The following is a 12,660-nucleotide window of genomic DNA, read 5'->3' as shown; positions in this document are numbered from 1 at the left end:
CCAGGGTGTATTCATTTGGTTGTGTTGGGTATAGGGTGTGTTCATTTGGTTGTGTTTGGTTTTGGTTGTAGTGTCTTGTCTCGTCATGTGACTCCCAATCGGAGGTAACGAGTGTCAGCTGTCGGCTCGTTATCTCTGATTGGGAGCCATATTTAACCTGTCAGTGTTCACCTTAGGGTTGTGGGTTTTTGTTCCATGTTTCAGTCTGTGTACTGAGGACTTCACTATCCGTCATTGTTTATTGTTTTCTCGTTCGTGCACTTTAACTTTAATAAAGTCATGTTCGCTACAAACGCTGCGCTTTGGTCCACTCCTTCCGTAGACGGCCGTGACATCCTCTGTAGCTCAATTGGTAGAGCATGGTGCTTGTAACGCCAGGGTAGTGGGTTCGATTCCCGGGACCACCCATACGTAAATATGTATGCACATATGACTGTAAGTTGCTTTGGATAAAAGCTTCTGCTAAATGGCATATTATATTATAACTATAATAGTGGTACAACCATCAGAAAGGGGGAGATCAGTTCTGAAGTCTATGGACAGATGTGACCAAGGCCGCTGAGGCAAGGAGTTTCCCTGCTGAAGGGAAAGGAGTTTCCCTGCTGGAGCCTGCCAGGGAGATTAGATTTGGGCACATAGGGAGCAGGAGTTGACATAGCGGGCAACGTCCTGCACCAAGGTGGGCCACCAGTACTTATCGGAGTGGGATTGGATAGTGCGGGTGATACCTGGGTGTCCAGCAGCGAGGGATGTGTGTGCCCAGGTCAACAGTTGATTCCTTACCCCCATGGAAACAGGTGCGCTCTGGAGGGCAGGTAGCCGGCACGGGTTCCCTCTCCAGAGCCTGGTGGGATGTCCACGTCTACGTCCCAGAGAACGGAAGCAACGATTCGAGAGGGTGGAATGATGGTCGCACTCGGGATCGGAACCTCTCCCGAATTGTGGAGACGGGACAGGGCATCGGCTTTGATGTTCTTAGTACCTGGGCGATATGACAGGGTGAAGTGAAATCTGGTGAAGAAAAGGGCCCACCTTGCTTGGCGCGGGTTCAGCCGCTCCTGGCTCCTTGGCGCCCTCCAGCTAGTGTCTCCACTCCGCTAATGCCAACTTCATCGCCAGGAGCTCCCGGTCGCCGACGTCACAGTTCCTCTCTGCAGGAGACAATGTTTTTGAGAAGTATGCACATTGATTCAATTTCTGTTGGTTACCTTGGCGTTGGGACAGGATGGCTCCCACACCTACTTCTGAGGCGTCCACCTCCACCATGAATGTGGTAATCTACCAATAGGTACCCTTCTTTGCGAGGCATTGGAAAACATCTCTGGTCTTTTTGGTTGAATCTGGGTTTGAAATTCACTGCTCGACTGAGGGACCTTACAGATATTTGTATGTGTGGGGTACAGAGATTAGGTAGTCATTCAAAAACATGCAACTTATTAATTGACTTTTTAATCACATTTTTACTCCTGAACTTATTTAGGCTTGCCATAACAAAGAGGTTGAATACTTATTGACTCAAGACATTTCATCTTTTCACTTTGACATTATGGGGTATTGTGTGTTGGCCAGTGACACAACATCTCAATTGAATACATTTTAAATTCAGGCTGTAACACAACAAAATGTGGAAAAAGTCAAAGGGTGTAAATACTTTCTGAAGGCAGAAGAGAACACATTGAGAAAGGAAATCAGGAATAAAATCTCCCCTCTGTAATGTACAGTTCGGAGAAAAGAGAACTGCTACTACACCAGACTACTAGAGCGTGATTTCTAGTGGAGTGTGTGTGTGTGCGTGAGCATGCGCGTGCTTGCCTGCGTGTGTGCATGTGTGTGTGTCTGTGCTGCAGGAGTGTGAAGCTGCTGTTCATGTGTGTGTTTCTGTACCATTAACCATTTGTTTAGGCTACACCTTGTTCAGTCATGTTACCTCATTAGCTAGCTATGGCTAACAACCTGGGGCGTGTTCAGCAGGATGCAACGTTTTGGAACATTCAGATAGAAATATGCTATGAAGAACAAACATGCCTCTGACATGTTGAATAAGAAATAACGTTGGCTCAATTCATGGGTTGTCTATCTGCAACGTTCGAGAGCGTTTTGCGACTGAATGTGGCCCTGGTAACATTACCAGTAGCCTATATGCAAACATTTGGTGGTACAGAAAGAAAGGAAAAGAGATAGCAAACAATTTATTGAAAAAATTCCTCTTGCCACTACACTATATCTGGGTAAATAACTTTATTTTGAGTTAATGTGGACCCAATGACTCAGACTTGAGCACTTGGACCAGGACTCGAGCACTGGGATTCGGACCTCAGCCATAGGGACTCGTGACTCGACCATTGGTGACTTGGACTTGGAGGTTTAGTGACTCGACTACATCACTGGGCGAAACAGTCATTAGCTCCCGTATACTTATTTTCCACCATAATTTGCAAATAAATTCATAAAAAATCCTACAATGTGATTTTCTTGAAAAAAAAATCTCAATTTGTCTGTCATAGTTGACGTGTACCTATGATGAAAATTACAGGCCTCTCTCATCTTTTTAAGTGAGAGAACTTGCACAATTGGTGGCTGACTAAATACTTTTTTTCCCTACTGTATATTACATACAGTATGTCACGCCCTGGCTCTGTGGACTCTTGTATGTTGAGCCAGGGTGTTAGTTTCTTTGTGTAGTGTCTATGTTTCGTTTCCTGTGTTCTGTTCTAGGTTATGTGTTTCTATGTTGGCCGGGGTGGTTCTCAATCAGAGGCAACGAGAATCAGCTGTTGCTTGTTGTCTCTGATTGGGAACCATACTTAGGCATTCTTTTGTGCACTTGTGATTCATGGGATCTTGTTCCGTGTAGGTTTGTGTACATGACCGAGGACTTCACGTATCGTTTTGTTGTTTTGTAATTGTTGTTTAAAGTACTAATTTAAGTATGTACTCATATCACGCTGCGCCTTGGTCCACTCATTATGACGATCGTGACAGAAGATCCCACCATCAAAGGACCAAGCAGCGTGACCAGGAGCAGACAGCCTGGACTTGGGAGGAGATCTTGGACGGGCAGGGGTCCTGGACTTGGGAGGAAATCCAGGCCGGAAAGGATCGCCGTCCGTGGGAGGAGACGGTGGAGGCGCGCCATAGAGAAGAGCAGCGGCGCCAACCGGGTCGACGTCGGACACGCAAGAGGCAACCCCAAGACATTTTTTTGGGGGGGCACACGGCATGGACGACGGGGCTGCTGGAGGCAGCTACAGGGCGAGTTTGGGGATTAGGAGAGGAGGCCACCGGGTTTGGGGGGCTGGAAGGGAGGTTGGCGGAGCCTAGAGGTAGAGCAGAGCCAACTCCCCGTACTCAGGCTAGGCAGCGTGAGACTGGGCAGGTTCCGAGGTATGCGGAGCTGCGTACTGTGCCGCGAGTGGTCCGGCACAGTCCGGTACGTCCTGTGCGAGCACCACACACGTGTCGTGCTAAGGTGGGCATGCAGCCAGGACGGAGTGTGCCGGCTCAATGCTTGTGGCCTCCAGTACCCCTCCTCGGTCCCGGATATCCTGCGCCAGTGTCATGTGCTGTAGTGCCAGTACGAGTACACAGCCCTGTACGTCCTGTGCTGATGCCTCACACAGAGTGTGTAAAAATAGGCATTCAGCCAGGACGGGTTGTGTCAGCTCTTCGCTCCAGACCTCCAGTCCGTCTCCACAGCCCGGTCCGGCCTGTCCCTGCTCCCCGCACCAAGCCTGTGGTGCGCGTCGCCAGCCCGGTCCGGCCTGTTCCTGCCCCTCGCACCAAGCCTGTGGTGCACGTCGCCAGCCCGGCCCGGCCTGTTCCTGCTCCCCGCACCAAGCCAGTGGTGCGCATCGTCAGCCCGGTCCGGCCCGTTCCTGCTCCCCGCACCAAGCCAGTGGTGCGCGTCGTCAGCCCATTCCGACCCATTCCTGCTCCCCGCACGAAGCCAGTGGTGCGTATCGTCAGCCCGGTCCGGCCCGTTCCTGCTCCCCGCACCAAGTCAGTGGTGCGCGTCGTCAGCCCGGTCCGGCCCATTCCTGCTCCCCGCACCAAGCCTGTGGTGCGCGTCGGCAGTCCGGCACAGCCCGTGCCTGTTTCACCGGTGCCTGGTCAGGTACCGGTCAGCTGCTCCACACCGGAGCCTAAGCAATACGCTCCACCGACGTCCAGTCCAGCTCCAGCCAGCGGGACCAGACCAGGGGCGCTACGGGGGGGTTGTTACTAATTTAAGTATGTACTCATATCACGCTGCGCCTTGGTCCACTCATTATGACGATCGTGACACAGTATAACAATCCAGAATGCCAGTATTACCTTCCTCATCATGAGAATAACTACAGATCATTATCTCAATGCATTCTTAGTACTATTAATTTAGTAGTGTTTATACCTCCTACCCAAATTAGCAAATGTAGATAAATCCAAATGTATTATCGACACAGCTAGCCAACTCCTTCCTTCACTGGCACTCAATCTTCTGGCGTATGTTCATTATCCTCTTCAGACAGTCCCACCTTCATCCGAGTCACCACCATCTCTTCACCCCATTCTGTCTTGTCCCTTTGCCAACCAGTATACTAACAACATGAGAAATGTTGTATTTGAACAGATCTCTCTCCATCCTCACTCCTCGTGGACTCCCGTCACACTCCTGCGAGAAAAGCATGAGATAAAAGACAGTTGATAGCTTCGATTGGATGTATTACACCGGTTGCAGGTAGAAGTGGTGCTGTACAGGAACGTCTTCAACGCCTCTGATATTCATCTTCAGCCGGTTCAGTTTTTTTTCCTTCTTTTTCTTTACAACTTTCTAGGCCAAATTATCCCTGATATGCATCAAGACACCATCTGTATTTACCTCGAGAGAAGACCGAACATAACAGTTTAGTTGTGGTCATTTCTAATCCAAGAAATCCATATAAGCATTGACTATATGAGAAATTATTATGTTTTACCAATTATTCTTAATACCAATTTCTAATATACTCCCCAATTTCTGTTAGGGAAACCATCCAGACAGAGAAATGAATGGTGTGAATGTCAGGTGATTCTTGAAATTCTAGAAGATCTTGAAGTTCTTGGATGTTCTTGGAGGTCTGTCCCTCCACAGAGGGAATCAGCCAGAACACATAGCTCATCAGTAGCATTCCCCTTGCCATCGTCTCCCATCACCTGATCCTTGTCAGCTCCAGCGTCCTCAGCTCCCTCATCTCTAGGTCGTCGGTTTCCTCGTAGTACTCTGTTGCAGTGGTTTAGATGATACCAGGTCGATCTCCCCTCTATCCGTACATCCGTTGGTGTAGCCTGGGTGATGATCTATGGTCCCTTTAGCTCTGAACCTTCTTCCGTCACTAGGGTCTCGGATCATGCAGAGTCCTTCTCCATTTATCAACATCGTTCTGTGGAGTGTGTCTTTCTGGCAGCGTCCCAATAGGGAAGTTGAGAGTCCCTGCTGCAAAGACACACAGACAGACACAAAATAAAACAATGCTCCGCAGTGGCGGTGCCATCTTCCTCCTCTGGGTTTGACCACTCCTACAGTGGGACACATGGATGCAGGTATCTTTCTCTGCTACCTTCCCCTCCATCGATGTAGCCAACAACACCTAGTACTGACCTCCCCACCTAGGTTTTGTCCATCTCTTACTTCTGTAATCATTTACCGCCAGTCTCCAGGGCGCAGACAATGCCCAGATTCTCCTGTTAGGTTGGGCAGAGAAGCCTTCACCCGTGGGAAGAAAGTCTTAGGAACATTGTTCGGTGAGACACCGTATGCTACTATACCCTGTCTTCTTATCAGAGCCTTGAGATTAGGAAGTGCACATTCTTGCAGCTTATAGGTCACTAGTTTCAGAGACAGGCCTCCTCTACACCCTGCCTCCTACCAAAAATACACTTGCACATAAAACATTTAATCTAACCCATAACACATTAATTACTACTGCTCATATTCTTTATACAATTTGAACATTTACCAAAAAGCCCCATGCGACCAGTACTTCCCCCTTTGGACACATGACTCACATCGTGATTCATGCGTTCAAAAGTTGCCTTCCAAGCCAAAATAATAAATTAAATTAAAATGACAAACTTTTGATAATACCTTAACTTAATTGTATCCCATAAGGTAATTCAAGTAATATTAAAATTGACTAGCGACATGTGTTCATCATTCAGGACTAGCTCTCTCACTCTGTCCTTGTTATGGTCCGAATCCTATATAGGACTATTGCCAAATTATAAACTTCTTCATAATTATCAGTATTATAAATGACCCTCAACTCAATAAATTACCTTAAATTCCTCATCCTATGCCTCTTGGCTTTCCAGTGTGGGTGATCAATTCACACTAGAAAGTCAGGACAGAGTTCAGAGGTCATTCAAACCCTTCAAAGAAGTGAACAGTCAAAACATTTCATAAATTTTGTATCCCAAGTGTACAGTAAGTCCTCATTACATTTCTTCTCAAAAGAAATTATGTGTTTACCCAAAACAAAACAAAAAACTTCAGAAAAGTCCATGTGTGTGCCACTTTAAGACATCTCTAACCTGTTAAAACCCCCTAAAATCAAAATCAAAACCCTATATAACCATTATAATAGGTGGGTTGTGTGTGGTTATTTGAAAAAGCATATTGGAAAACAACAAACAAAAATAGCCAGGCCTTATTTAATTTGGTAGCTCCCTCTTATGACCTAATTATAAGACTGCCAAATTTTACTAACTGCTCCCCCTAGCCCACAGACTTTGGAAACATTCCAATGAAAGATAAGGAAATCCCAATTTTCCTGGAAGAGAAAGTATACATTTAGTTAACATTCAGTTATAATCAGCAATCCAAAAATAGTAATTACACACAAAACGTGATGCAGATATACAGTGGGGAAAAAAAGTATTTAGTCAGCCACCAATTGTGCAAGTTCTCCCACTTAAAAAGATAAGAGAGGCCTGTAATTTTCATCATAGGTACACGTCAACTATGACAGACAAATTGAAAAATCACATTGTAGGATTTTTAATGAATTTATTTGCAAATTATGGTGGAAAATAAGTATTTGGTCACCTACAAACAAGCAAGATTTCTGGCTCTCACAGACCTGTAACTTCTTCTTTAAGAGGCTCCTCTGTCCTCCACTCGTCACCTGTATTAATGGCACCTGTTTGAACTTGTTATCAGTATAAAAGACACCTGTCCAAAACCTCAAACAGTCACACTCCAAACTCCACTATAGCCAAGACCAAAGAGCTGTCAAAGGACACCAGAAACAAAATTGTAGACCTGCACCAGGCTGGGAAGACTGAATCTGCAATAGGTAAGCAGCTTGGTTTGAAGAAATCAACTGTGGGAGCAATTATTAGGAAATGGAAGACATACAAGACCACTGATAATCTCCCTCGATCTGGGGCTCCACGCAAGATCTCACCCCGTGGGGTCAAAATGATCACAAGAACAGTGAGCAAAAATCCCAGAACCACACGGGGGGACCTAGTGAATGACCTGCAGAGAGCTGGGACCAAAGTAACAAAGCCTACCATCAGTAACACACTACGCCGCCAGGGACTCAAATCCTGCAGTGCCAGACGTGTCCCCCTGCTTAAGCCAGTACATGTCCAGGCCCGTCTGAAGTTTGCTAGAGTGCATTTGGATGATCCAGAAGAGGATTGGGAGAATGTCAAATGGTCAGATGAAACCAAAATAGAACTTTTTGGTAAAAACTCAACTCGTCGTGTTTGGAGGACAAAGAATGCTGAGTTGCATCCAAAGAACACCATACCTACTGTGAAGCATGGGGGTGGAAACATCATGCTTTGGGGCTGTTTTTCTGCAAAGCGACCAGGACGACTGATCCGTGTAAAGGAAGAATGAATGGGGCCATGTATCGTGAGATTTTGAGTGAAAACCTCCTTCCATCAGCAAGGGCATTGAAGATGAAACGTGGCTGGGTCTTTCAGCATGACAATGATCCCAAACACACCACCCGGGCAACGAAGGAGTGGCTTCGTAAGAAGCATTTCAAGGTCCTGGAGTGGCCTAGCCAGTCTCCAGATCTCAACCCCATAGAAAATCTTTGGAGGGAGTTGAAAGTCTGTGTTGCCCAGCGACAGCCCCAAAACATCACTGCTCTAGAGGAGATCTGCATGGAGGAATGGGCCAAAATACCAGCAACAGTGTGAAAACCTTTTGAAGACTTACAGAAAACGTTTGACCTGTGTCATTGCCAACAAAGGGTATATAACAAAGGGTATATAAAAAAAAATATATATAAATAAAAATAAAAATTGTGTAAAGTGGTTTTCCCACTGGCTATAGGGTGAATGCACCAATTTGTAAGTCGCTCTGGATAAGAGCGTCTGCTAAATGACGTAAATGTGCCCTTGAGCAAGGCACTTAACCCTAATTGCTCCTGTAAGTCGCTCTGGATAAGAGCGTCTGCTAAATGACTAAAATGTAATGTAAATGTATACTTAGGCAGCCTTTTGTGCACTTGTGATTCGTGGGATCTTGTTCCGTGTAGGTTTGTGTTATTGACCGAGGACTTCACGTATCATTTTGTTGTTTTTGTTGTATTTGAAAAGTACCTATTAAAGTATGTACTCATATCACGCTGCGCCTTGGTCCACTTTTCATGACGATCGTGACAGAAGATCCCACCAAAACTGGACCAAGCAGCATGTGCAGGAGCAAACGCCGGGTAAGGAGCTGGAGCGGTTGGCGATGGCCCAGGTGGGCCAATGGTGGTCCTGGGAGGACATGTTCGCGGGCAAAGGGCCATGGGCTAAAGTTAAAGCCCTGGCGAGAGAGGAGGTACGGCGCCAACAGTGTTGTCGTCGGACAGGTGAGAGGCAACCCCAATAAATGTTTTGGGGGGGGCACACGGCATGGATGACGGGGCTGCTGGAGGCAGCTACAGGGCGAGTTTGTGGACTAGGAGAGGAGGCCACCAGGTTACGGGGGCCATTGGTCATGAGGAGGAAGGAGAGTGTAGAGGCACGGCGAGAGGTACTGGGGTGTGTTACCAGTCCGGTCAGGCCCGTTCCTGATCCCCGCACAAGGCCAGTGGTGTGTGTTCCCAGTACGGTCCGGCCTGTTCCTGTCCCTCGCACCAAGCCTGTGGTGCGCGTCGCCAGCCCGGTCCGGCCTGTTCCTGCCCCTCGCACCAAGCCTGTGGTGCGCGTCGCCAGCCCGGCCTGGCCTGTTCCTGCCCCTCGCACCAAGACTGTGGTGCGCGTCGCCAGCCCGGCCCGGCCTGTTCCTGCCCCTCGCACCAAGCCAGTGGTGCGCGTCGCCAGCCCGGCCCGGCCTGTTCCTGCCCCTCGCACCAAGCCAGTGGTGCGCGTCGCCAGCCCGGCCCGGCCTGTTCCTGCCCCTCGCACCAAGCCTGTGGTGCGCGTCGCCAGCCCGGTCCGGCCTGTTCCTGTCCCTCGCACCAGGCCTGTGGTGCGCGTCGCCAGCCCGGTCAGGCCTGTTCCTGCTCCCCGCACCAAGCCAGTGGTACGCATCGTCAGCCTGGTCCGGCCCGTTCCTGCTCCCCGCACCAAGTCAGTGGTGCGCGTCGTCAGCCCGGTCCGGCCCATTCCTGCTCCCCACACCAAGCCTGTGGTGCGCGTCGTCAGTCCGGCACAGCCCGTGCCTGTTTCACCGGTGCCTGGTCAGGTACCGGTCAGCTGCTCCACACCGGAGCCTAAGCAATCCGCTCCACCGATGTCCAGTCCAGCTCCAGCCAGCGGGACCAGACCAGGGGCACTACGGGGGGGTTGTTAGAGGGTGGTGGTCACGCCCGGAGCCGGATCCGCCTCCGAGGTGGAATGCCCACCCGGCCCCTCCCCTGTTGGGTTTATGTTGGCGCGGTCGCAGTCCGCGCCTTTGGGGGGGGGGGTACTGTTACGCCCTGGCTCTGGGGACTCTTGTATGTTGAGCCAGGGTGTTAGGTTCTTTGTGTAGTGTCTATGTTTCGTTTCCTATGTTCTGTTCTAGGTTATGTGTTTTTATGGTTCTCAATCAGAGGCAATGAGAATCAGCTGTTGCTTGTTGTCTCTAATTGGGAACCATACTTAGGCAGCCTTTTGTGCACTTGTGATTCGTGGGATCTTGTTCCGTGTAGGTTTGTGTTATTGACCGAGGACTTCACGTATCGTTTTGTTGTTTTTGTTGTATTTGAAAAGTACCTATTAAAGTATGTACTCATATCACGCTGCGCCTTGGTCCACTTTTCATGACGATCGTGACAGCAACACATACCAACAGTTAAATTACACTCAGAAACCCAGATTTATAGCCCAATTACACTGGTTTATTGTCTTACCATCTGATTCAAAATGAAATTCCTTCACTTCATCACCTTAGCTGTGCAATGATAATTAGTTTAATGGAAACCCTAAATTGGCGTTGTACTATGTTATAAGTTACTTCTTTAAATTCCACTCCTTATGGGCAGTTCATTTCTTAAACCTTATCTCTATCAAATGATCCATTAACGGATCAGAAAACCTTTATTTATTATTTCCCACCCCTGATGTACGACTACGTTTGGGTGAGGAAGTTAATACATACAGTGGGGAGAACAAGTATTTGATACACTGCCGATTTTGCAGGTTTTCCTACTTACAAAGCATGTAGAGGTCTGTAATTTTTATCATAGGTACACTTCAACTGTGAGAGACGGAATCTAAAACAAATATCCAGAAAATCACATTGTATGATTTCTAAGTAATTAATTTGCATTTTATTGCATGACATAAGCAGAACTTAATATTTGGTACAGAAACCTTTGTTTTCAATTACAGAGATCATACGTTTCCTGTAGGTCTTGACCAGGTTTGCACACACTGCAGCAGGGATTTTGGCCCACTCCTCCATACAGACCTTCTCCAGATCCTTCAGGTTTCGGGGCTGTCGCTGGGCAACACAGACTTTCAGCTCCCTCCAAAGATGTTCTATTGGGTTCAGGTCTGGAGACTGGCTAGGCCACTCCAGGACCTTGAGATGCTTCTTACGGAGCCACTCCTTAGTTGCCCTGGCTGTGTGTTTCGGGTCGTTGTCATGCTGGAAGACCCAGCCACGACCCATCTTCAATATTCTTACTGAGGGAAGGAGGTTGTTGGCCAAGATCTCGCGATACATGGCCCCATCCATCCTCCCCTCAATACGGTGCAGTCGTCCTGTCCCCTTTGCAGAAAAGCATCCCCAAAGAATGATGTTTCCACCTCCATGCTTCACGGTTGGGATGGTGTTCTTGGGGTTGTACTCATCCTTCTTCTTCCCCAAACACGGCGAGTGGAGTTTAGACCAAAAAGCTCTATTTTTGTCTCATCAGACCACATGACCTTCTCCCATTCCTCCTCTGGATCATCCAGATGGTCATTGGCAAACTTCAGACTGGCCTGGACATGCGCTGGCTTGAGTAGGGGGACCTTGCGTGCGCTGCAGGATTTTAATCCATGACGGCGTAGTGTGTTACTAATGGTTTTCTTTGAGACTGTGGTCCCAGCTCTCTTCAGGTCATTGACCAGGTCCTGCCCTGTATTTCTGGGCTGATCCCTCACCTTCCTCATGATCATTGACGCCCCACGAGGTGAGATCTTGCATGGAGCCCCAGACCGAGGGTGATTGACCATCATCTTGAACTTCTTCCATTTTCTAATAATTGCGCCAACAGTTGTTGCCTTCTCACCAAGCTGCTTGCCTATTGTCCTGTAGCCCATCCCAGCCTTGTACAATTTTATCCCTGATATCCTTACACAGCTCTCTGGTCTTGGCCATTGTGGAGAGGTTGGAGTCTGTTTGATTGAGTGTGTGGACAGGTGTCTTTTATACAGGTAACGAGTTCAAACAGGTGCAGTTAATACAGGTAATGAGTGGAGAACATGAGGGCTTCTTAAAGAAAAACGAACAGGTCTGTGAGAGCCGGAATACTTACTGGTTGGTAGGTGATCAAATACTTATGTCATGCAATAAAATGAAAATTAATTACTTAAAAACCATACAATGTGTTTTTCTGGATTTTTGTTTTAGATTCCGTCTCTCACAGTTGAAGTGTACCTATGATAAAAATTACAGACCTCTACATGCTTTGTAAGTAGGAAAACCTGCAAAATCGGCAGTGTATCAAATACTTGTTCTCCCCACTGTACATATTATTCTAATTATTACTTAATCACCGCTCTAGTAATCGATTACACACACATAAAATTCATCCTATTTTCATATCTTCACATACTCCATATGGAAAGTTAGAAACTCCTAGGTACTCACATCAAACATTTTTTTTTTTAAAGATTCTCAATAGACACAAATCAACTTCTTCAAACATACTCCCAGCAGAACCAAAAAACAAAACAACTTTTTTTTCCCGGACACTGACCTTCCTGTCATGGGATCCTCACCGGTTCTCTAACCTCCAGGAAACCCTGTCAAAGTCAAGCCTCTCATTAAAACATAGACTTTTCCACTACTCTCTAAAATAACCTCACACTCTCCATACCACTCCTTGATATTCTATGACCTAATTGTGTTATACATCGAAACTTCTTATCTCAACTTATATCAAATTATCATACACATTCATATAATTTATTATGCACCCTTTCAGATAAAAATTACTTTGAGCTTTTTTTTTCCGAAAATAGCCTATGTAGTTCCATTTAATTACTTAACGTTGT

The 12,660-nt window shown here is 47.3% G+C and overlaps 1 pseudogene; it reads right to left on the bottom strand.

Moving 5' to 3' along the window:
* The window catches only part of LOC121572448, a 98,416-nt pseudogene extending 86,013 nt beyond the window's left edge, over window positions 1–12,403 (bottom strand).
* Between the last annotated feature and the right edge of the window lie 257 nt (window positions 12,404–12,660).

The sequence above is a fragment of the Coregonus clupeaformis genome, chromosome 8, assembly GCF_020615455.1.
Source record: "Coregonus clupeaformis isolate EN_2021a chromosome 8, ASM2061545v1, whole genome shotgun sequence".
Lineage (NCBI taxonomy): Eukaryota > Metazoa > Chordata > Actinopteri > Salmoniformes > Salmonidae > Coregonus > Coregonus clupeaformis.
This window is presented reverse-complemented; position numbering and strand designations above follow the sequence as displayed.